At 41.4% G+C, this 23,214-nt stretch overlaps 1 protein-coding gene and 1 long non-coding RNA gene across 7 annotated transcripts in view; one reads left to right on the plus strand and one right to left on the minus strand.

The window, feature by feature from the left end:
* UNC5D (unc-5 netrin receptor D) overlaps positions 1-23,214 on the plus strand; it is a 524,296-nt gene that overhangs the window by 245,824 nt on the left and 255,258 nt on the right. The gene's annotated exons all lie outside the window — the stretch shown is intronic.
* LOC136404068 (uncharacterized) lies at positions 1,128-22,928 on the minus strand. Its single transcript, XR_010751223.1, has 4 exons — positions 22,886-22,928; positions 10,170-10,265; positions 9,020-9,104; positions 1,128-1,301 (listed from the first exon to the last, which is right to left on the minus strand). It is a non-coding gene; the product is annotated as an uncharacterized lncRNA (long non-coding RNA).

Raw genomic sequence — 23,214 nt, forward strand, 5'->3', positions numbered from 1 at the left:
AAGACTGATACCATCTGCCTTACTATTTGCATCAAAGTTTATTCTGGCACTGATGATTATAATTGTTTTCCTATCCCCTGGGCTGAGATAATGTTTGTTTCTAGAATACCTTCAGGGTGACCTTACTGAAAAATGAACAAGATAACTAGTATACATTTCTCTAAAATGTATAATTTCAGAACAGGGAGAGCTGGGCAGAAACTGTCTTACTGAGTGCTGCACACTGTGCCTTTATCGGAGAAGTCTCTCATTGGACCTCTTTAAGGGAGGTTATCCCTCTATATGGCAGTGCAATCCGATACATAGAACGCTTCAGGTATGTTTATATTCCGGAGCTCAGATTAATTGCCAGGCTGTTAACCCACCTGCCCTGGCACTTTGTGGTCCCAGCCACCAAAATGCCTAATCTCCCAAGTAGCGTTGGTGGCATGGGCCAGTGAAAATAACAAAGGCTTTGCCTCCAGAGAGACTTTGCCTGTCCATCTCTGTTACTCCTCTTTACTAACGATTAGACCCTGAGCACAGTTTTTATTTTGCTGTGGTTTGGTTTTCTGACCTATACAATGGAGATGATCAGAACCTAAGAGTTGTTCCAAGAATCACATGAAGGAGAACTGTGGTAGAGACGGGAGATGATCCAACTAGGCTTTCTCACCACGGTCCCGCTTTTGGCCTCTGTGTCTGCGGGTGACTTGTACACGGCCTCCCCTGCCATGGATCCTCCACGGTGCTGATGTCACCTATGTCATTTGCAACTTGGGGACCACGCAGGGGGATCAGCCGATAATTTCTCAATGCCCTAAATGTCATACTGCCTTTTTGTCTTTTTCCACACAGTCATCTACCTTTGACAGTGATGCATTAGTATTCAGCTTTGATTCATAGCAGGGTTGCCATATAAGGAGAGAGTAGCATATCAATGAGGATTGCTGCTGTTTTAAATATGGGAAATATTTTCAGTAATTTCCTAATTAGCACGAGTAGATATAAAAGCCATTTGCTGAGCTCTGGAAGGAGCACGTCCTGACTCCTGTTCTGCATGCGTGTGGCTGCACTCTCTGCAGGAGTAATTCACCCAGCACATGCCAGCTAAGGGGACGCGTTCCCCTCAACACACACCCGAGTGCCCAGGCTGAGGACATGGAGCCAGAAGAGGTTCGATCCGGGAACTGATGCGGCTTTGGCGTGGCACCCAAGGAGACATTCGCAATCTCAGTCTAAGACTCCTTCTGATGATAATGAAACAGGCCTTTGCTCTTTCTTACTGCATAGGAGACTTAGAAGGGTAGAAGGATTTGAGTCTGGAAAAAAAATTAGAGTAAAAATGTAACACACAATTGTTAACACGGTTTAATTTTAATCATCATCATTGGCTAGTTTGCTCCATGAGGTCAAAGCCAGTGATAGTCACATTGACTTTGATTTGTCATGAGGAATTTAGGTAAGGATATGTGATTAAATAATATGTCAATATCTTTAAAACTAGAAAAAACACATGCAAAATGAGCACCCGCTTCAGTGAATTTAGTACTGTTCACATGGAAGTATAGGGTAGTAAAGGGGAAAGGGGTCAACTGTGTGGTGACGGAAGGTGACTTGACTCCGGGCGGGGGGCACACAATGCAATATGCAGATCATGTGTCATAGAAACAAGCACTTAAAGCCTACATAGTCTTATTAACCAATGTCAGCCCAATAAATTTAATTTTTAAAAAAGTATCACAGATTTCCAATTTCCAGCTCAGGGGAGATTCCCCTAGGTGTCTGAAGAGGCTCTCCTGAGCTTCAGCGTTATTTTCTAATGCTTCCTCTGATTGGGCAGTTAGGAAAACCCAGCCTGAGAGATGGGAGGTGACTTTCTCCGGGTCATACAACTACCTGCTCATTAGGCCTGACACTGAGTTTTGAGACTTCTGCTGCGGGACTCTGCATTGGACACTGGCAGAATCCCAACCAAACATAGTATCCAACTCAGGTAACAATATTATAAGTAAGAATTAGTGCATGGATTTTTACTGTGCTTAATGCCTAAGCATTTTTAATCCAGTTAAAAATTTTAATCCAGTTACTCTTCTTTTTAGAAGGTAAAGATTATCAGAGTCTGTGGACTTTTGCAGTCGCTTCTGGTCTTATAGTGGAGCATAGCAGTTCACCTAATGCGTATACCTTATGAAAATGAAATATTTGGTATCTTGAGTAATTTTATGTGTCAACATGGCTGGACTGTGGTGCCCAGATATTTGGTCAATTGAATTCTGGATATTTCTGTGACGGTACATTTGGATGAGATTACCATGATTCTTTGAGTTATGTAAAGGATACATATTGCAGCCCAGGCCTTTTCCCCTGCTCTGGAATCATTAGACATCGTCTGACACAGGTCCATCAGAGATTTACATTCACTGACAATTACATTCAGGTTTTACTGTGTTTCTGTATATTTTGTTGAAAATTATCTTTTAGCCTGACCAGACGGTGGTGCAGTGGATAGAGTGTCAGACTGGAATGTGGAGAACCCACGTTCTAGGCCCTGAGGTCGCCAGCTTGAGCGCAGGCTCATTTGGTTTGAGCAAGGCTCACCAGCTTGAGCCCAGGGTTGCTGGCTTGAGCAAGGGGTCAGTTGGCCTGCTGTAGCCCCCTGGTCAGGGCACATATGCGAAAGCAATCAAATGAGAAACTAAGGTGCCGCAACAGAGAATTGATGCTTCTCATCTCTCTCCCTTCTGGTCTGTCTGTCCCTCTCTCTGTCTCTGTCACACACACATACACACACACACACACACACACACACACAGAAAGAAAAGAAAAGAAAAGAAAATTATCTTTTAGTTGCTGCAGTTAATAAATATTGCCCATTTAGAAAAGAACAAGAGGGCTCACTATTCATACAAACTTTGACTTCACTTAAATATAACCCCAGGGGTAAGGATGCATTATAAAGACATTATAGTGTAATTATTATACTATATTTTCTTTTTAAAATTGTGAGTTGATTATTATTTATAACCAGAGATTTCCTTATTTAGCAATTCTATTTTTATCTTTGATTGACAGAAACGTAAGTGTGAAAATGCCTTATTTATTTACTTTATTTAAGATTACAGATAGAAAATCTATACTCTCTAGAAAGAATTGATTTCTCATGGAAGAGAAATTACTAGATAACTGAAGATTTCTTTTATGTTCCCAGACTGAAATGCACACCCTGATAATCCTACATGGAAATGTCTTTAAGCATATTCTATGATGCCACAGCTTGGTATATCAGAGTAGACCTACATTTAGTGTGTTAAGTAATCTAAGGTTTTCATTATAAACATTATTTTTCTTCTGGACTCTGTAAAAGAGGGGGGCACAGGAGACATCAAATAATTTAATCCTGGGTATCATGTCCAATCAAATGGCTTCAGGTTGCTCTTAACCTTGAGTTCTTAGGAATAGTTGTATACTTTAACCAAAATTTTTTTTAACTATATATTTTTTTGTTTCTTTTCCTTCCTTTTCATCCATTTACCTATAGTATTCCTTTTCCCCATTCCTTAATTACTTAAAAAAGTTACTGTGTGCTTAAATAATTGAATTGGCTACAGTTTTTTGCAAAATAACCACAACTAGTCTGTGATGATAGGCCTAATTTGTGGTACAAGAACTTTATAGTGTTAATATTAGTTTTTAAAAGATTATCTGTGGTTTCCATTTGCTTGTTCACATTTAGATAGATAGTTGAGGCTTCTGAGTGAACTTGAGGTGAGGAAAGTGTTTTTCTAATAGGTGTCAAGTAAGGATTATTCCAGAAGGTCTATCTTCATGTTTGAAGCTTTTGTGAAAGTGAAATATAAATGAACTAAGAAGATACTGACTATAAATATGTATATTAACATGACAGACGAGGCTTGAAACAATAAGCCTAGGTTTGGTAAATTAGATTCCACCCAAATCAAACAAAAGACGTTATTTAATGATTCCCCAATACTAGAATTATAGTATCATGTTCTTTAATTTTAACTAAATTTTTTTTTCATTTTTCCGAAGCTGGAAACGGGAAGGCAGTCAGACAGACTCCCGCATGCGTCCGACTGGGATCCACCTGGCATGCCCACCAGGGGCGATGCTCTGCCCCTCTGGGGCATCACTCTGTTGCGTCCAGAGCCATTCTAGTGCCTGAGGCAGAGGCCACAGAGCCATCCCCAGCGCCCGGGCCATCTTTGCTCCAATGGAGCCCTGGCTGCAGGAGGGGAAGAGAGAGACAGAGAGGAAGGAGAGGGGGAAGGGTGGAGAAGCAAATGGGCACCTCTCCTGTGTGCTCTGGCCGGGAATTGAACCCGGGACTCCTGCACGCCAGGCCGACGCTCTACCGCTGAGCCAACCGGCCAGGGCCTTAACTAATTTTTTAAAATTAGAAGTTTTATATGCTTACTTTCATAAAATGAGGAACCTCACTTATTATTATTTTATTAATTATTATTATTATTAAATGAGGGAGGGAAGACAGAGAGACAGACAGACTCCCGCATGCGCCCCAACTGATCCACCTGGCAAGTCCCCTACTGGTTGATGTTCTGCCCATCTGGGGCCATTGCTCTGTTGCTCAGCAACTGAGCTCTTTTTAGCACCTGAGGTGGAGGCCATGCAGCTATCCTCAGTGCTGGAACCAATCAAGCCATGGCTGTGGGTGGTGGGAGGGATTGAAAGGGTTTGGAACCAGATGGTTGCTTCTTCTGTGTGCCCTAACCAGGAATCAAACCCAAAACTTCCACATGCTGGGCCTATGCTCTACTACTGAGCCAACTGGCCAAGGCCAGAACCCCAGCATTATTACTTTCGGTAGCTTGGATCAGAAAATACTCAAAACTATCCTCCCAGAAGAAGGTGGCCATACTTTAGAAATTGTTTCTCTGTAGAGGCAGTCCACGACTCAAATTAATTTTCTAATCTATCAGCCATGTACATTACTGTCATTAGCCGATGTGGGAATACTTATTAATCAAGTCCCTTCTTCCTTATTTTCCCCATTGTCTTCTCATCATTATTGTAACCCTAAGGACAAGAGTGCCCTCAGCTTCCTCTTGGTAGATGGCTTTTCATAACGCAAGAACTTGATAAACAAGAAGTAAATCATCTCAAATGTTTCCCTACCCAATTTATTTTACTTTCCATCACTTCCTGAATGCAATACTTTTCTTTTTATGATTTCTTTCCTACAGTCTAAACGTTAAGTCTACATTTTCTTGCCATTATTTCCTTATGCAAAGAATGAGCTTCAAGTTCAGGTCAAATACAACAGATAGCTATGTCATTACTTTGCTCTCAGAGCGTACAGGTTCATTTTCCTTAACCTTTGTCTATTTTCTTGTTATTTTAACTGTGACAAGTTGTAAGTCAGAAGAATAACTGTGTCAGTGCAGCATGCTGCCCCATCAGAGGGCAAAGGAGGGAACTAGGGAGCAGCTACTGTTCCAGCATTTTCATCGTTAACTGAGAAGAAGCTAGCGTTGGCCATTCATGGTTGAGGAATCGGGGTCCCAGAAGCTATCAGATGCATGATGACACTGAAAATGTTCTCTGATCTATATTATAATTTCATTCACAATAAAGATTTGCTTCAGTGAAGCCTGTGACAAAACACGGTTTGCTTTGTCGTTATGCATCTGTTTCTTGTCTTGAAACTGGGGAGCGTGTTATCCATCTCTCTGAGGGGGTGGTGTCTGGGGTGTGTGTGCTCTGAAATGTTGTGTCACAGTGGTTCTAGAAGCTGACTGCTTTAAAACTCTAGAGCGTTCCTTCATGTCATTAGTCTCGTGTTTATAATTACTCAATTTGATTTTCCACTTGGCAAATAATTTAAAGGTAGCTCTAGGTTGTCTGGATTGCAAAACCAAAAAGTAAACAAACCAATGAAAAACATCTAAACCCACAAATGGCGCTGAAACAAAAAGAGAGAGCTGTTATAAATATGAAAAAAATCTAATACAAAAAAAAATCTAATATTAGATATTTGAGACTTTTTATATTAAACAGAATATTACTGAGTTTTTCTATATCAAGTCTGATTTGAAGAATGCTTTATAGTGGGTTTTGTTGGGTACTTTGTTGTGTTTTTTTTTTTGCTTTAATTGATAAACTGTTGACCTTATTTCTGTGAACAGGAGACCCTGCATTTCTAGGTTTTATTAGAATATCGCAGGGGAAAGTTAGTGAAATTGATAGGTGAAATTTTCTCTCAAGCAAAGGGATCATCCATGAAAATATTTAGAAATTAATTTGATTTTGTAGTTTTGTTTTCAAATAACTACCACTTGATTACATTGAGACCATCTAAGTAATTTTTACTAGTTGATGCATCCGTTTAATAAAATGGATGCGGCCTGAGGAGTCAGATTCTCAACCTGACCTTTCTCATTTTCCCTTCTTCCTGGTCTTGTTCTAAACAAGACTTGCAGATTCCTGTCAGTGGGTCTTCCCGCTCCTGAACTGTAAACAAAGATGTAAACGACCTTCTCTGTGAGATTATTGACATTTAGTATTAAAGTTAAATATAAAATTATGCAGTTTCCAATAACAAAGTGTCTTAATTAAATCGTTGGCATATCTTCAGAACAATTCCTAAGAGGTTAGTTCAAAATGTGTCTAAAGAAAAAGAATAATATGTTAAACATGCTGTTATTCTCAAACGCTATTTTGCATTACAATGAACTTTTGGGGGACATGATTGGATTATTTATCCTAACGTCAGAAGTGCAGTATTGTAATAATATCTTTCCAGAACTTTTAGAATCTTTACTTATACTACAATATTTTTATTACTCTTCAAAAAATCCTGTGGGAAAGCCAAGTGTTATTATGTTCATTTTACAGATAGGAAATCTATAATCTCTAGAAAGAATTGATTCCCTAAGAATCACAGATAGTGACTGTGATGAAAAGCATACTCTCCATTCAACTGTTTGCTATTCACACCATTTGTACACACTGGCAGAATTCTAATTTTTAAAATGTGTGCCTTGCATAAGTGGAGTCGAATGTTTGAAATATTTATTCAGAGGCAATTGTCCAGAATAAGTCTGACGGATTAGAATGTTGCACCTGTCTACATCAAAATACATCAGTTATAAAATTTTTGCATTTTTAGTCCTTCATCTTTCAATAGTATTTCAATGCTATTTTATAAAAATGGACTTTCTTCTGCCCTGTGTTGATTGTGCTATTTAAAAAAATAACTTTATTTTAAAAGTTTTGTAGAATAATCTTAGAAACCTTGTTTTGTTACTTTTTCTACTCAGTATTTCGGATTTCTTTCTCTGTATAGTCTCCAAGGCTCTAGGTTTGGTTTAGGGGATGGGCCTCTGTGAAGCTTAAGGTTCTGCCCAGGGCATAAAAAAAAAAAAAGAGTGACTAAGCGGTAACTAGGTGCTTATTCAGCTAACCCGATTGCCAAGTGATGGTTGCAAACTTTTTTGAATCCCAGGGAAAAGGCTGAGGAATCTGGACTCGTGTAAGTGCTGTCACAGCTCAGAACAGAAGCCCCGGGAAAAGTCAGTGTACGTAGAGATAAGTGTAGGATGTCAAAACATTGTTCCTCACAGAATTTTGGAAGAACATGAACATTTTTATTTGGCTGGCAGAGGCTTGTTAAATAAGAGAAAAGCCATGATTTAGAGAAAAGCATTAACGTAATTTCCGCCCGATTTTAAAGGAGGTAAAGCCTTGCCATATTTTTATTTTGGTTTCTCTTTTCCGGGTCTCTCATAGACCAGCCCACTTGTTCATGTCAGTCCTTGGTTTACGTGGGTTCAGTAGAAATAAACAAACTATATTATTTCACAGGGGTATTAGGGGTAGTGTGTGCATATATGAAAGTTTTATTGAAATACTAAATAGTAGCAGCAGCAATATCCTTTCATTTATAAAAAGGGTTGATATTAATTATTACTGGCAGAGTAATGGTTATTCTTTGAATAATCATTCACATCAGACACCAGTCCAGGCGCTAAAGAGAGTAAGTGAACAACACGGGCAAAGCAAATGCACCCACTGCTTCCACACAGCATACACGGGCAGATGGAGGGGCAGATGTGAACCCAAATCTTTACAGCAGTGAATGTTTACAAACTAGAATTAGGTTTCTGAAGGCAGAAGTTGTGGTTCAATGAGGACAGTAGTCAATGGGGTTGACTTAGGCTTAGGGATGGGGGTAATTTCCCTCAAGATTGTCTGCTACCCAAGGGGGTGTAGAATCAACCAAATAAGGATGGGGTTCATGAGCAGGGCAGATACAGAAGTGGCTGACCCAGGAGAGGGGAAAGGAGAAGACTTAAGGAGAGGGACAGGAGGGATTCAGTGGCAGTCACACTCGGTTGTTTAGGTCAATTTAAGGAATGTGGTCTTCACCTAAAGTCTTGTGGAAGCCAATAAAGGGGTTTTTGAGCAGGAAAGATCTTTCTGGCTGAAGCATAGAGAATAGTTTGTTGTAGGTACCGGAACTGACGGGTGACAGTGGTTGAAAAAGCTATTTCAGTAGTCAGGGAAAAGGAAATGCTAATTTAAAATAGAATGTGAGAGAGAGAGAAATGAATGAATTAAGAAATATTTTTGTAATCTAGTTGGTAGAATTTAGGAATAGGTAGAAAATGAAGGTGAGAGAAATGGGAGGGAGTCAAACTTGACCTCTACCCCTATGTGATTCTTTTAAGTTTTATTGAGAGATAATTTACATGACATAAAATTTGTTCATTTTTAAGTGTAGGACTCATTAATTTTTACCGTATTTATAGAGTTGTATTGCCAACACCATGATCTAATTCTGAAACACTTCTATCGCCCTAAAAAGAAACTTTGTCATTTATAGTTACTCTCCATCCCGATCTCTCTCCCTAGACAACAGATCATCTACTTTTGATTTCTATAGATTTTTCCATTTCTGGAAATTTTATATATATGGAATCATACAGTCAGTGTTCTTTTCTGTTTGGCTGCTTTCACTCAGAAAAAATATATGAAGTGCACCGCTGTTTTAGCTTACCTCTGCTGTTCAAAACCAGGTGACAGATGGCACCGGAGGCGAGGCAGGATTGGCCATGAGGAAGGGAGAGATGGTGACTTAGCTTCTGAACATGTCACATGTAAGGAGCCGTTTAGACATGCAATGGAATTATATAATTTACAGGTGGGGAATTAAATTTCTGAGCATGCATAAAAAGAAAGACAAAGAAAAAAAAAAGATGGCTAGGACTAGACTTTGGGGCATTCTAATATTCTAATATTTTAATGGTTGATTAGAGTTTGGCTTTGAAGGAAACCAAGGAGAAATATCCCTTGAGATAAGAGGACAAACAGGAACAGAAGGGATGACATTTCAAGAACAAGGAAGGGAGTTGTTAAATATGTGGTTATGTATCATATGTAAGTGAAGTTGATGGCTTAAAATTTTTGTCGGGATTGTTGCCATTGAAGCCATTTGGTGAAGTTTTTGGGAACTGTGTTGGTTGAAAGATTCTAGATTGAGTAGGTTAAAGATTAGATTACAAGAGATGAAGAATGTAGGCTACTCTTTTGTGAATGCAAAGAGAGGGGACTGGAGACCGGAATACTGGTTTTGGCACGTGATAGAGAGTTCGGACAGCTCAGTTTTGACTAGAAGGATCAGTACCGGGAACCTGGAAAGCTGTGTACAGGAAAGAGAAGCAAACACGGTAGGTGAGCATCCTGGGAAAGCAGGACTAGGATCAGTTGCATACTAGGAGGAAAGGAGGAATAGGAAGATGTATACCTTCCAGTATGCCAGGAGGAAATGCAGGGCTGGGTGGAGAAGTAAGTAGACTTATGTTTGGTTTTAGGACTTGTGTTTTAGCCCTGTTGACACATGGGAATTAATGTAGCTGCTATGTTCCTCTAAAGGTGGTTGATGGGATTTAGTTATTAGTCATTAGGCATGACCATAGAGCCGCATAGATTCACAAAACTAGATTCATTAGCTCTGAACTCATAATCACTAAAGGAAATGTGAGATCACACAACATAGTTGACAAAACTAGTTTTTTAGGGCATACCCTATTTTTTCCTTACTCTCATTCCTTTGCTCTTCTTTCCCTGGGTAGACCCTGCTCCCCAACACCTGCTTCAGAACATTCAGCAATCTGTTGGAACTTCCTCTCTTGGAAACAAGAACTCACCCAGCAGGATGTGAATAACACTGAAGGAAGCACCTCTCACATTTGAATCAGCTGTTGGCTTCTTCAAATCCCCTAACTTTAATCATGACAATCGATCTACAAACAAAGTAGAGGGAAGAAGTTGGGGCTTAGATCAGACCAGTAGCTGCAGTAAATCAAATGTTTCTCCGACTAGGGCTCATGGCACAGCCCAGGGACAGTGGTGACGAGGGCAGGACTCAGCGTCCTTTGTTGCTGCCGTCCTGCCGGTTTGCAAGTCCATGCCTTACATTAGTGCACAGTTCAGGCCAGACTCCCGATAAGCACCTACCTCATGTCAGTAATGGCACTTGCAAGGAAATTGGCTCAGAAACCTTTGTGGAAGATGGAGTATTCGCTTTGCTGTCGATTAGTTCTCCCTCACAGACATTGGTCTACCTGATTCATCATAACTTAACTGACCAAAATGACAAATCTTGCCCCCAAATAAATAATGCTTATGCTGGAAATGCAAAACATCTGATAATCTGATTGAGTTTTGTGCAAGTAAGGCTATCAACCCAGGAATGGATAAATGTTACCTGGCACCACTCAAATCTAAGACAGCATTGAATAGCAACAAGAAACAAATTAGTACCATCACCATTTATTTTAAATAATTGATTTCATGTCTAAATGGCCTTAGGCCATGTACTTTATTAATAGTACTTATTTTTCAAGAAGATTTGTCTTTACCTCTTTTATTGATACTATTAGGTGTATAAGATATAAACTATGTACTTCTATCAATGCCCTTATGTGTCTAGTCAGTCTGTGCATGCATGAACCAATGACTTCAATATTTTCTCCTCTGTGGAGCCGCCCTTGACATCTCTTTTCTGAACTTCCCATTATACTATAGACATCGACTCATATTCACTGAAAGTGTTTCCACCTTGCCTACTAGGCCACGAGATCTTGAGGGCTGGTGCTCATGCTCATGCTTACCTCAAGGCCTTGCATATACCATGGCTGCTCCAAAAAGGACTGATGGTTGGTTGAAGGCTGTGCGCATATGACCAACTTGAGCCAACAATCAGTTCAGATCATTGTGACATTCACCAGATAGCATCTACATTGGGTGGTATGGGTGGGTAAATATGACATTTTAAAAATGCGTTAGTTAAAAATAAAAGTAAAAGAAATCCCCTATATTAGAGGTTCATAGAACTGTTAAAATGATAAAGTAAATGGGGGAAAAGTTAGCAAGAAGTGTTTCTGTAGACATGTAAAGAACAACAGTTCTTACCAGTGCCACTCTGGGTACTCTGCCATAAACTTGGTGATGTTCGGAACCACGTCTGACTTGTGCACCAGTGCCTGGCACATTACCTGGTATATAGTAGCTGCTCAATAAATATGCAACATCTGGTGACCCAAATCAGGCAGTCAGTCAGACATGAAAACGCTCTGCAGAAAAGTTTATAATTCACAAAATGTGACTGTTAAGGCAGTTGAAATAGATCCATTTATAGAGAGACTTAGTGTCCGAAATAAATTCTCTTAGGAATGCTGTCACTTCTAGGGGCTTTCCGACCAAGGTTAAAAGCAGTAGAGCCCTCTGGGGCTGGCTAACATCATGCCTGTCCCTTAGGCATTGCTTTTGTGTTACTGCTTTCCTGTCGGTGTTTGTAGGAAGGTTCTAAGGGAGGGGAGGAGAGCTCCCATGTGCTGGTCGCAGTGGAGCAGGAGTGGAATGGAGGCAGTGAGTGCGAGAGAAAATGAGCTCCTCTTGGGGAAATATCTCCCGCTTGGTCCCAGAGCCAAAGCTTAACTGTGTCTGTGTTGGCTTCTGAGGTCTCTGTGTGAGGACAGAGAGATGATGCAAACAAACATGTCAGGCAGCTCTCCAGTCCTGGGGAGTTTACATCTTAAAAAAGAAAAAAAATGAGGGAAGGAAGGAGGGAAAGAAGGAAAGTAAAGAAAGGGGAGGAGAGGGGAAGGAAGGGAAGAGAAGGGAGAAATGTTTAAAATCGCTTCTCATTCAGAATTGAAATAATTGAGATAAACACTTGGATTAAATTACCGCACTCTTGTCATCATTAGAATGTATTTAATGAATACAAAATCCCCGTGAGCCTTACAGACTTCCCGCTTTGGCATTTTACTTATGAGCAAATGCTATCTTGTGCTTTGTTAACTACAGATTTGTGTCTGTGTGTTTGAGGGATGGATTCTTGTTTATTGAATGTGGTTTTCATTCTTAACCTGAGCATTCAATAAATGTGGGAGGCACAATTATTTGTAATAACTTGCATTCTACTTAATATTTAAATTTTAAGTGTTTGGTAAATATGTATGTGTTAATAAAATACAGAATTCAAATACAAAAGAGGTGTGATGGGATGAGGCATTCTTTTCAGCAGGCAAGAGAGAAGGCTCCTACCAGTGTTTTATGAGCATATTAATCCTGTTAGAGATAAACGCATTAAGTCTCTCGTCGCCAGTTTTAAACACGGTTTATGAGAAGTCACCCGTTTTTAATTTCTGCAGAATCTCACTGAGCGAAGGACCTCATGCATAGCCTACCCAAAGTACACAGAGGACTGGATAAATAGAGTCCCAGGGTGGGTGAATTTAGAGAAGGGAGCTGCCCATAAAGGTCCACACAGCAGGTCCTCAGATAATACATTTTCTTCAACATCGTTTTGTGATAACATTGATGAGATTCCATTGTAACTAAATTCCGGTTATATGAATTGGCCTCTCGTGAACCAGGATCCATTATACCGTCGTTCACTTAGAGTCACAGAACCTATCGATGTTTAGTGAGGACTTACTGTATCCTTCCTGAAAGCCGTAGTCCTTTTTAATAATCTATGTCTGAGCAGAGTTGTCACACTTGTGTCAGCAAGATCACATTTTATGGCTGTCCTGCCACCCTGGATGAAAGGGAAAGCTCTCTGAGTTCTGTTCTCCTATTGTAGTATTTAATGACTAGCCTTTTATAAGGAGTATCTCAAAGTGCGCCCTCTGGTGTTCTAAAGCAGTATACCTTTTGTGGAGTATGTGCGTGTCTTATGTGGATTCTCCCATTTAATTCTCATGAAACTCTTATCTCCTAAAACTCGATCATGTAGATACTGCTATGTATTTTTGTTTTTTCTTCCCACAGACAAGGAAACTGTGCTTCTCAAAGCATGGTCTGTAGGCCATGAGCATCAGTATCACTTTAGAATTTGATAGAAAAACTAACCAAATCTCATATCTTTCCCCCAGAATGACTTAACTCGAATCTGTAATTTTAAAAAACAGTGTCCAAAGTCACCCAGCTAAGTAACATGGCGAAACAAGAGCTCACATTGGCACACCAGGCACCAAAGGCCACACTCAGATAAAATGACTTGTGGAAGGTCACATGGTGGGTGAGTGTCAGAGAAATTGAGCTTAGCTCACACACCTTGGATATTTTACTCTCTCTGTTACAGTTGCATAGGTTTTTGTTAACTAAAATGCTTAAAAATGCATTGGAAATTTTCTTAATAGGAAGGGAGTTAGAGTTTTAATTCTCACTCCTCCTCTTAGCGCTCCTCCCTCTAAATCAGCATTATGGAAAAGGAGGTATAAAAAGTTCCTCTCGTATCTAATGCTATTTTAAGATTTAAAGAAAGAGAGTGGGCCAGTGAAAAGAACGGTAAATATAGCTATCAGCTATGCATGCCAGCTGCATGCTCAACACAGTGCTTATTAGCGTTTAACATATATAATTCACATTTCCGGAAACAAACCTATAAAGTAGGAAATACCGTCTATGATTTTACTTTTCACTAGGGACTATATGTATAGCTTTATTTTTAAAGCTAAGCCCGTTCCTCGCATATGAGATGGTCTGTGTAAGTGAGGAAAGAGAGTTTGCACAGTGGTTGGGCCTGGTACCAGACTGCCTGTGTTCAGATGTCCGCTTACTGCTCCCTACCAAGTGAATGGAGCAGGTTGCTTAATTTGAATGTCTGAGCTGTTTCCTAACAGGCTCAGCGGTTTGCATTGATAATTAAATTAATACATTGAAATGTTTCAAATAATACTGATATTGAGAAATTTCTTGATGTGAAAGACTGTCATTATTTTCATTTAATATTCTGTCCTCAGCGTTAGAGCGTCGGCCTGGCGTGCAGGGGACCCAGGTTCGATTCCCGGCCAGGGCACATAGGAGAAGCGCCCATTTGCTTCTCCACCCCCACCCCCTCCTTCCTCTCTGTCTCTCTCTTCCCCTCCCGCAGCCAAGGCTCCATTGGAGCAAAGATGGCCCGGGCACTGGGGATGGCTCCTTGGCCTCTGTCCCAGGCGCTAGAGTGGCTCTGGTCGTGGCAGAGTGACGCCCCAGAGGGGCAGAGCATCGCCCCCTGGTGGGCAGAGCGTCGCCCCTGGTGGGCGTGCCGGGTGGATCCCGGTCGGGCGCATGCGGGAGTCTGTCTGACTGTCTCTCCCCATTTCCAGCTTCAGAAAAATACAAAAAAAAACCACAAAAACTACTTAATATTCTGTCATCAAGCTTCAAGTAGGAAAAAAAAAGCTCTGATTCAGATGATCTAAGTTGGGAGGTTATTTATTATTTGATGCAATGTATGTTATTAAATTAGCAGTTCAGTGAGGACATCAGAAAACCAGGTACATTGGAACTCTGTAATCCTCAGTGAGTTGACTGTGCACTCAGGCTGGCTCCACTCACGGTGACAAGACAGCTGCAGCAGATCAGCCATCGCATCTAGACACAACACCAGTGGTAGCCAACCTGGTCAATACCGCCCCCCTAGTGGGCGTTCCAGCTTTCATGGTGGGCAGTAGTGGAGCAACCAAAGTATAAATAAAAAGATAGATTTAACTATAGTAAGTTGTTTTATAAAGATTTATTCTGCGAAACTTAGCGAAAATCCAACATAAAGTACTTGGTAAGTAATTATTATTATATGCTTTAACTTGCTCTAATTCTGCTTTATAAATTTTATAAATAAAGTAACTTCCCTACTTTATAAATTACCATTACTGTGGAACCGGTGGGCGGTTAGAAAATTTTACTACTAACTGAGATACAAAAGTGGGCGGTAGGTATAAAAAGGTTGACTATCCCTGGTCTAGACAATGGTCAGCAAACTCATTAGTCAACAGAGGCAAATGTCAACAGTACAATGATTGAAATTTCTTTTGAGAGCCAAACTTTTTAAACTTAAACTATACAGGTAGGTACAATTCCTTATTGAGGTAGTGCCTGCACATGGTATTTTTAGAAGAGCCACACTCAAGGGGCCAAAGAGCCGCATGCGGCTCATGAGCCAGTTTGCCAACCAAGGGTCTGGAACAGGGGGCCAGTTCACTGTCCCTCAGACCGTTGGAGGGCCAGACTATAAAAAAAAACCTATGAACAAATCCCTATGCACACTGCACATATCTTATTTTAAAGTAAAAAAAAATACAATATTTAAAATAAAGAACAAGTAAATTTAAGTCAACAAACTGACCAGTATTTCAATGGGAACTATAGGCCTGCTTTTGGCTAATGAGATGGTCAATGTGCTCCTCTCACTGACCACCAATGAAAGAGGTGCCCCTTCCGGAAGTACTGCGGGGGGCCGGATAAATGGCCTCAGGGGGCCGCATGCGGCCCGCCGGCCGGCCATAGTTTGGAGACCCCTGGTCTAGAAGAACGAAGGTCCTTTTATCTTGGCTGTATCTTTTTAATTCCCAATGTCCCCTAGCATACTGTCATTCACATCTTAATGGTCACAATTGCTTCCTCTGCCTATTACTGGTAGGGGAAATAGAGTTGGGGTTACCCTGATAGGTTAAGAAATTGTAGGGCTTTGTGAAGGAGAGTACTAGGTAGGGTTTCTTTTCAAAAGGAGGAAGACGTTAGTAAGCAGCAGTATACACGAGAGATATAGATATAATCACGCAGCACCAGAGACAAAGAATCAGAGGTTCAAAGATTTAGATAGTTTGCCAAAGCTTACACAGAAAATGAGGAGCCAGTTTTTGAATCAAAGAGTTTGACTTTAAAATTTACAATTTAGACTGCAACTTACAACATAACTCATAGACCTGTTTGCTTCAGGTAGGACACACATTTATTTAGGAGTCTGAGAGCACTGATTAGGTCCTTGTAGGGAATATTAAGGAAGGAGGACTCAGAAGAGGACAGCTTGGTCCAGCATAGGCGAGTGAGTCCGTAGGCATCTCAGCAGTGTGAGATGGAAAGGACCTGTGTATCCCGAGTGGGACATGCATGACTTTGTGGGGCTGTTGGAAAGGGCTGTCAACCCTCAGGAGTAAATGAGATGGGCCTCATTACTTCAACTGATAGATTTAGTGGTGTCCTGGCTTTTCCAGAATCATGTTTGACAGATTCAGCCATCCCCTTTGAAGGTGTTTTTTCTAGGAATGAGTCTTTTGGGAACATCTCCATCAGATCCTTTCTTCTCCTGGTCCCTGCAGATAGACTCGCTGTGTGGGTGAAACACGACGGTTATCGGTGCCAGGAGAGGCAGTCTGTCTTTCACTCTGTGTAATTAAGCATGACTTCCTGGCAAAAATGCTGGAGAAGAATGAGAGTGCAGTCCAGCCGATGGGGAAATTGTCATGAGCGTCACTTACTGATCAAAGAGAAGTCAGGAAGAAACAGCAATAAGAACCGTGCTTTGGGAACTGAGCAGGTTGTAAGGGCTCTGGTTCAACGGAACAGCGCTGGACCTGAAGTCAGGAGCTCTCGTTCTGTCATTTACTGATCCTGAGATGGCAAATGTGGTTCCCCAGATTTCTTCCTCAGTAAATGAGTTCAAGAATGGGACCCTCCGGGGCTGTTATAAGAATTGGCTAATACATATGGGAATGCTTGAACATTCAAAAGCTCCTCCTGGGAACTTCCTGGTACCTTGAGACTCACTATTTGGACTTCGGTGACTTTGGAGAGTCTTTTGTTTGTTCTTTTTAAAGTGAATGGTTATTTTCAGATGCAGGTGGGAAGAAAAGTTAGAACTCTGACCTAAGTCTAGATTGTTTTAATTTTTTAAATGAGTCTCATCTGCTGAGGGCCTGACATTTTGACTTGATCAGAGAGCCCCAGGAGTTTTCTAATGAGAAAGACTGTGTTTCTCTTCAGACACCAATGAGCAACAGAGATGGATCGTCTGCACCAAACAACTGCCTTTGAGTCTTCGCTTGTAATTACTAAACGGGCAGGTCAACAGTGAGCCTGACAAAAAAAAAAGAAAAACTGCACAGATTTTGAAGTTCCGCTGGGAAGTGGAAACTGGCTACACATCTCTTCCTACTTCCTCTTTACAAAGAGGATCTCAGCGGGGGACAGGGAAGAAGGGCAGAAAGCGAGTCCCGGTAGACTGCCGGGTAGTACCGGGTAGGCGCTGCGCCTTTTGAAATGGCGGTGGAGCATCAAGCCCCTCATTACACACGCTGGTGACGCGCTTAGGCCGAGCTGCGAGGGGCGTATTGGGAAATAATAGATAAACGGTTTCGTTTGTAGGCTAGAAATGAACTGAAGGTATTTTGCAGAATTTTGTCATCTTCAGAAAATGAAATTGAGCAGTGTGCACGTTACAGCTTTTTTTTTTTTTAATTTTATTTATTTATTTATTTTTTAAATTTTTTACAGAGACAGAGAGTGAGTCAGAGAGAAGGACAGACAGGGACAGACAGACAGAAACTGAGAGAGATGAGAAGCATCAATCATTAGTTTTTCATTGCGAGTTGCAACACCTTAGTTGTTCATTGATTGCTTTCTCATATGTGCCTTGACCGCGGGCTTTCAGCAGACCGAGTAAACCCTTGCTGGAGCCAGCGACCTTGGGTTCAAGCTGGTGGGCTTTTCTTCAAACCAGATGAGCCTGCACTCAAGCTGGCGACCTCGGGGTCTCGAACCTGGGTCCTCTGCATCCCAGTCCGACGCTCTATCCACTGCGCCACCGCCTGGTCAGGCACGTTGCAGCTTTGATTAAGCCACCTGTGGTGGCGCAGTGGATAGGGCGTTGACCCACTGAGGTTGCTGGATTGAAACCCCAGGCTTGCCTGGTCAAGGCACAAAGGAGAAGTAAGTGCTTCGAGTTGATGCTGTCTGCTGCCTCCCTCATTTCTCTCTCTAAAATGAATAAATAATACAGACATATATATTATACATATATATAATAATACTTTGAGTTTATCTATAGTAGTAGCTAATGTCTAATGAAAATAGAAAATGAGTTGCTTGTTTTCTTTGATTCTCGCTATTACTCCTCCAGGTAGACGTTATAAACTGTGTCACAATAGAGAAGCAGCACATGGAGGCTCTGGGAGGCGTGGGGACCAAAACAAGACCCATTGCGGTGTATCTGGCTGCTGGCGTATGCCCTTCCCCAACATTTTCTACTGTGTGGTAGGATAAAGGTCTGCACTCAGAAATTGTGTGGACACGAAGAACTAGTAAGTAGGGGAGTCAGGGACAGCAGGGAGTATTACGGAAGGAGCACAGCTCCATTTCCTATGGATCAATCAAGAAAACTGTCTTTATTATTTCATCTCGGTCATGGGAATAAGGGCAAGAGGCCTGGGCTCCGCCCTGCGCGGGGTGCAGAGAGACATGCGAGCACCAGGATGGGAAGGGGCCCGGGAGACCGTGCAGAGTGCCGGGGCCCGCAGCCAGGCAGGGCTTGCAGGTTCCAGGCAAAGGCCTTTAGCTTGTCTGACTTCCTGGGGGAATAAAAAGATGTTTTAATGGAGGCAGACATGTCTTTCGGAGACTGGGAGACACCACACACAGGACTTCTGTGTTCCTTCCTGCTTCTGGGCACTTCCCCTTTCTTTCTCTTCAGAGCCTGTGCAGAAGCAGGCATCGCCCATGGAAGGCTGGGCTGTTTTTGCACCTGGGACCAGCTCTCACCTCCTGGCTCTGAATTGTTTAGGGACAATAAAGCTTCATGCTTGAGGTTGTGGCAAATAGCCTCTTCGAACTTCTGCCCCATGAGGTTGCCCTGAGCCCTGGAAACAAGTGCTCCACCACCACCATAGCCTCCAGCAGTGTCCAGGGCAGACAGCTTGCCCAGAGGTCTATAAATCAGAATCCACTCCCTTGATTTCCTAAGCATGAGTTTTGCACATTTTTTTTTTTCCGGGATGCTTTACATAGGTCCCGCTAAAGTTCCTGTCGATAGCCTGTTTGCTTCAGGAGAGACACATATCAAAAGCCTGGGAGCTCTGATTGGGTCCTTGCAGGGAGTATTAGGAAAGGAAGGTTCGGAACAAGACAGCATGGTCCAGCACAGGCTGGCGACTCGGACACTGTCACAGAATTTACAGGAGAATTATACGTACTAAAGAGACTAAAGATGACACACATAAATCCATGTCTGGTATTTATTTAATGTCACACTTAAATTATTAATTCATTCTTGACAGGAACAAATGTACAGTAAAATTTACTAATTTGGACTAATTGAGGAAAAGGCCAATTATATAGTAGAGTCTCCATTAAGGAACCCAACCAACAAGACCTCAATTAATCATGTTTCATGTCTTCCTGCATCTGCAGGGGAATTCACAACTCCTAGGAAATCAAGCTTTCAGGGACTTTTCTCTCAAAGGTGATTCCCAGATTATTCCTCAGGGCTGATATGAGGGCCGCACCTTTTTGCTGAAGTAGGTGGTAGTGATCCTTCCTACTACCCATTTAGGAAGTGACACAAAATCCTGAAACAAGAAATTACCGAAATAAAGCCTTGTACAGTCATGCACTGTTTAACGACGGAGATATTGATACATTCCGAGCAATATGTCATTAGGTGACTCTGTTGTGTGGACCACAGAGGGCGCTTACACAGACCTAGGTGGTGTTGCCTACTACACACCTAGGCTGTATGGGGTAGCCTGATGCTCCTAGGCTGCAAGCCTGTGCAGCATGTGACTGTACAAAACAACCTGAAAATAAATCAGCACAAGAGCAAATGATACAGTCAAGAGACGTGGTAAACACAAAATGTAAGAGGCTGCTGCTGGTGTCACATGGCATACTGTTTGTTTGTTTTTTACTTCAGTGGAAGGTGGGGAGGCAGAGAGACAGACTCCTGCATGCACCCCGATAGGGATCCACCCAGCAAGCCCCACTAAGAAACGATGCTCTGCCTATCTGCGGTGTTACTTCATTGCTAAGCAACTGAGCTCTTCTTAGCACCTGAGACGGAGGCCATGGAGTCATCCTCAGCGCCTGGGGCCAACTTGCTCCAGTTGAGCCATAGCTGCTGGAAGTGAAGAGAAGAGAGAGAGAGAGAGAGAGAGAGAGAGAGAGAGAGAAGCAAGAGGAGGAGGGGTGGAGGAGCAGATGGTCACTTCTCCTGTGTGCCCTGACTGGAAATTGAACCCAGCACATTCATACACCAGGCTGACACTCTACCACTGAGCCAACCAGCCAGGACATGGCGTACTGTTTTAAAACAAATTTTTTTATAAGTAAGAATAGTACACACTAACATCATGATAAAAAGTATGTTGTAATCAATATATAAACCGGTAACATAGTTGTATATTATCATTGCCAACTATTATGGACTGTGCATAATTTTAAGTGCTATACTTTTATACGACTAGCAATGCTGGAGGTTTATTTACACCAGCATCACCACAAACACATGAGTACAGTCATGTGCCAGTTAACAATGGAATATGTTTTGAGAAACTCACCGTTAGTCGATTTCTTTGTTGTGAGAACATCATAGCGCACTTACACAAACCTGGGTGCTATAGTCTCCTACGGAAATTGCACTGCTATATTTTGGTATAGCTGGCAGTGCAATAGGTTTGTTTATACCAGCATCACCACAAACATGTGAATAATATTTTGGTCTACTGTGATATATTGGCTATACCATTACTAGGTGATAGGACTTTTTCAGCCTGATTATAAACTTGTGGGACCCCTGTCATATATAGGGTCATTGATCAAACGTCATTATGTGGCCCATGACTATATAAAGAATATGATTTCTAGCTTATCGAAGTATCAACGTGTAGAACAATGTTAAGAATAATCACAATAACAATAATAATGATTTCAGCATCTTTTACAAAATAATAAGCATTTCATGTGTGTAAGGCCAGTACCCATGGCCACCATCACAGCCGCCTGGCCCATGCAGGTTTGCATTTGATTTGGACAGATGGTAATGAAATAACAGAGCCAAGAACTGGTGGGCCATTACCTTTAATCCCAGCTCGCACTAGGCAGGTGAGGAATACACACAGTGGGAAAACACTTCCCTTTCTGTTCAGGGCTCCCAAAGCCACTGACTTATCTGAGTATTCCTAGAATCAAAGATTTCTACCTCACCGTCTTTATTCACCTCTGTTCTCCATCTCCTTCTCTCTGCACAAACTCTACACAAACTAGCTTCTCCTCTGTAATGCTAATTTCAGGAACTGAGAGAGAGAGCCCCTGGTCTCCCTTATTTCATAGTGTAGAAATCAAAACCTTTAAGCCAATATACAAATAAGGATGTTTCTGATACAAAGCCACTTATCTGAGGCATAAATGGGATTCCTCATAAGAGTGCACCACCCCACATCATGCAACAGTCAAGGGTGTGGGGAAAAGCTTAGTGTTGAGAAGATCTTAGTTTTAAAGGCATGGCAAATGCTTAGTCTTAAAACTAAGCCTTAGGCTATAACGACCCTGCCTGCTTACAGCCTGTCCCCCACACCCAATGCAAACTATAAGCAAGCAAACATATATAATACATCATATTTGCAAACTTATTTGACCCACAATGTGGTTTATATCTTAAGTTTTACAACTACCCTAGGAAGTTCTATACCTATTTTATATGTAAGAAAACGGAGATTTAGAGGGGTAAATTGTTGAAGGTCTCATACTACTAAGTAGCAGTAGGGGGACTCTGAATCTTAGCCCTCTAACTAACTCTAAAGCTGAGTTATGTAACCATTGCCAGAACTTTCTAAGCGTCTAATTATCAGAAGGAGGAGGAGACAGCCTTGCGCGGCCATGATCGCCTCATCAGCTGTGCTTAAAAGGGTGGGAAATTGGTTGATGGGAAGTCAAAATATAAAGAATGTTGAGATGGGTTTATATTGAAATTTCATTCCATCTTTTGGATACTATAATTCTAAGCAGAAAACACACCCAACTAAAATTCCTCACACCCATAGAATATCAACTAATGGAGGTAGTACTAGTACTGTGGTAAAACACATTTAAAATGCAAAGCATACATTTAAAAAAAAAAGACTTTTGACAACTGCTTCATTTTACCTAGCTGTGAAAATAAAGTTGAGTTATCCAAATAGATTGCCAAGTGGAGACACTTAGATTTCATGTAGATTGCAGGTTTCTGAAGTCCTTCAAAAACAAGTCTTTTCACTGGCTTCCTCAGGCCCCTTCTCCCTGAGTCTCATTTACATGTTTAATTTGCTTGGCAAACTCTCCTTTTATTGAGAGTATAGAGATGTATCAATATCGAGCGTCACAATTTATACTTAGGGTATAAATTAAGGATACTTAACATATATGTCTATTAAATTATTAAATTTGAGGCCAGGTTGCAGATGTATTTGTGTTGTACTAGCCCTAGTTAACTATGCGTTCTGAGGACCATCACTCAAGGACACATTCTCACACAGAAATAATGAATGAGCGAAGGAAGTCTTCACTCCACGTGATAAGACACTGAAGGTGCGATCGGGCCTGCAGTCATTTCATTACTTACCTGCCTGCATTCTTGTTGGTTCTTGGAAACTTTTGCCATTATCTACAAGAAAACTAGTTAGATTTACTAAAAAGAATTGAAATTGCATTTTTTTTTCTCTTGCAGATTATTGGGTAGGATTCTTATCATCTGACCAAGAACAATTCCTTGAACTTTGGCAGGGACTGAATCCTTGAAGGAGATACACAAGCAGATCAGTTTGTTTCCTTCTCACAGTGACTCACGCAGGGGTGAGGACTCTCAGGTGTGAGGGCTCTCAGCAGCATCTCATCCTGTCTCTTCTACCTCACAGCCCTGGGGCATCAAAACCACTCTTTCTTTTTAGTTCC

Source organism: Saccopteryx leptura, chromosome 4 (genome assembly GCF_036850995.1).
Source record: "Saccopteryx leptura isolate mSacLep1 chromosome 4, mSacLep1_pri_phased_curated, whole genome shotgun sequence".
NCBI lineage: Eukaryota > Metazoa > Chordata > Mammalia > Chiroptera > Emballonuridae > Saccopteryx > Saccopteryx leptura.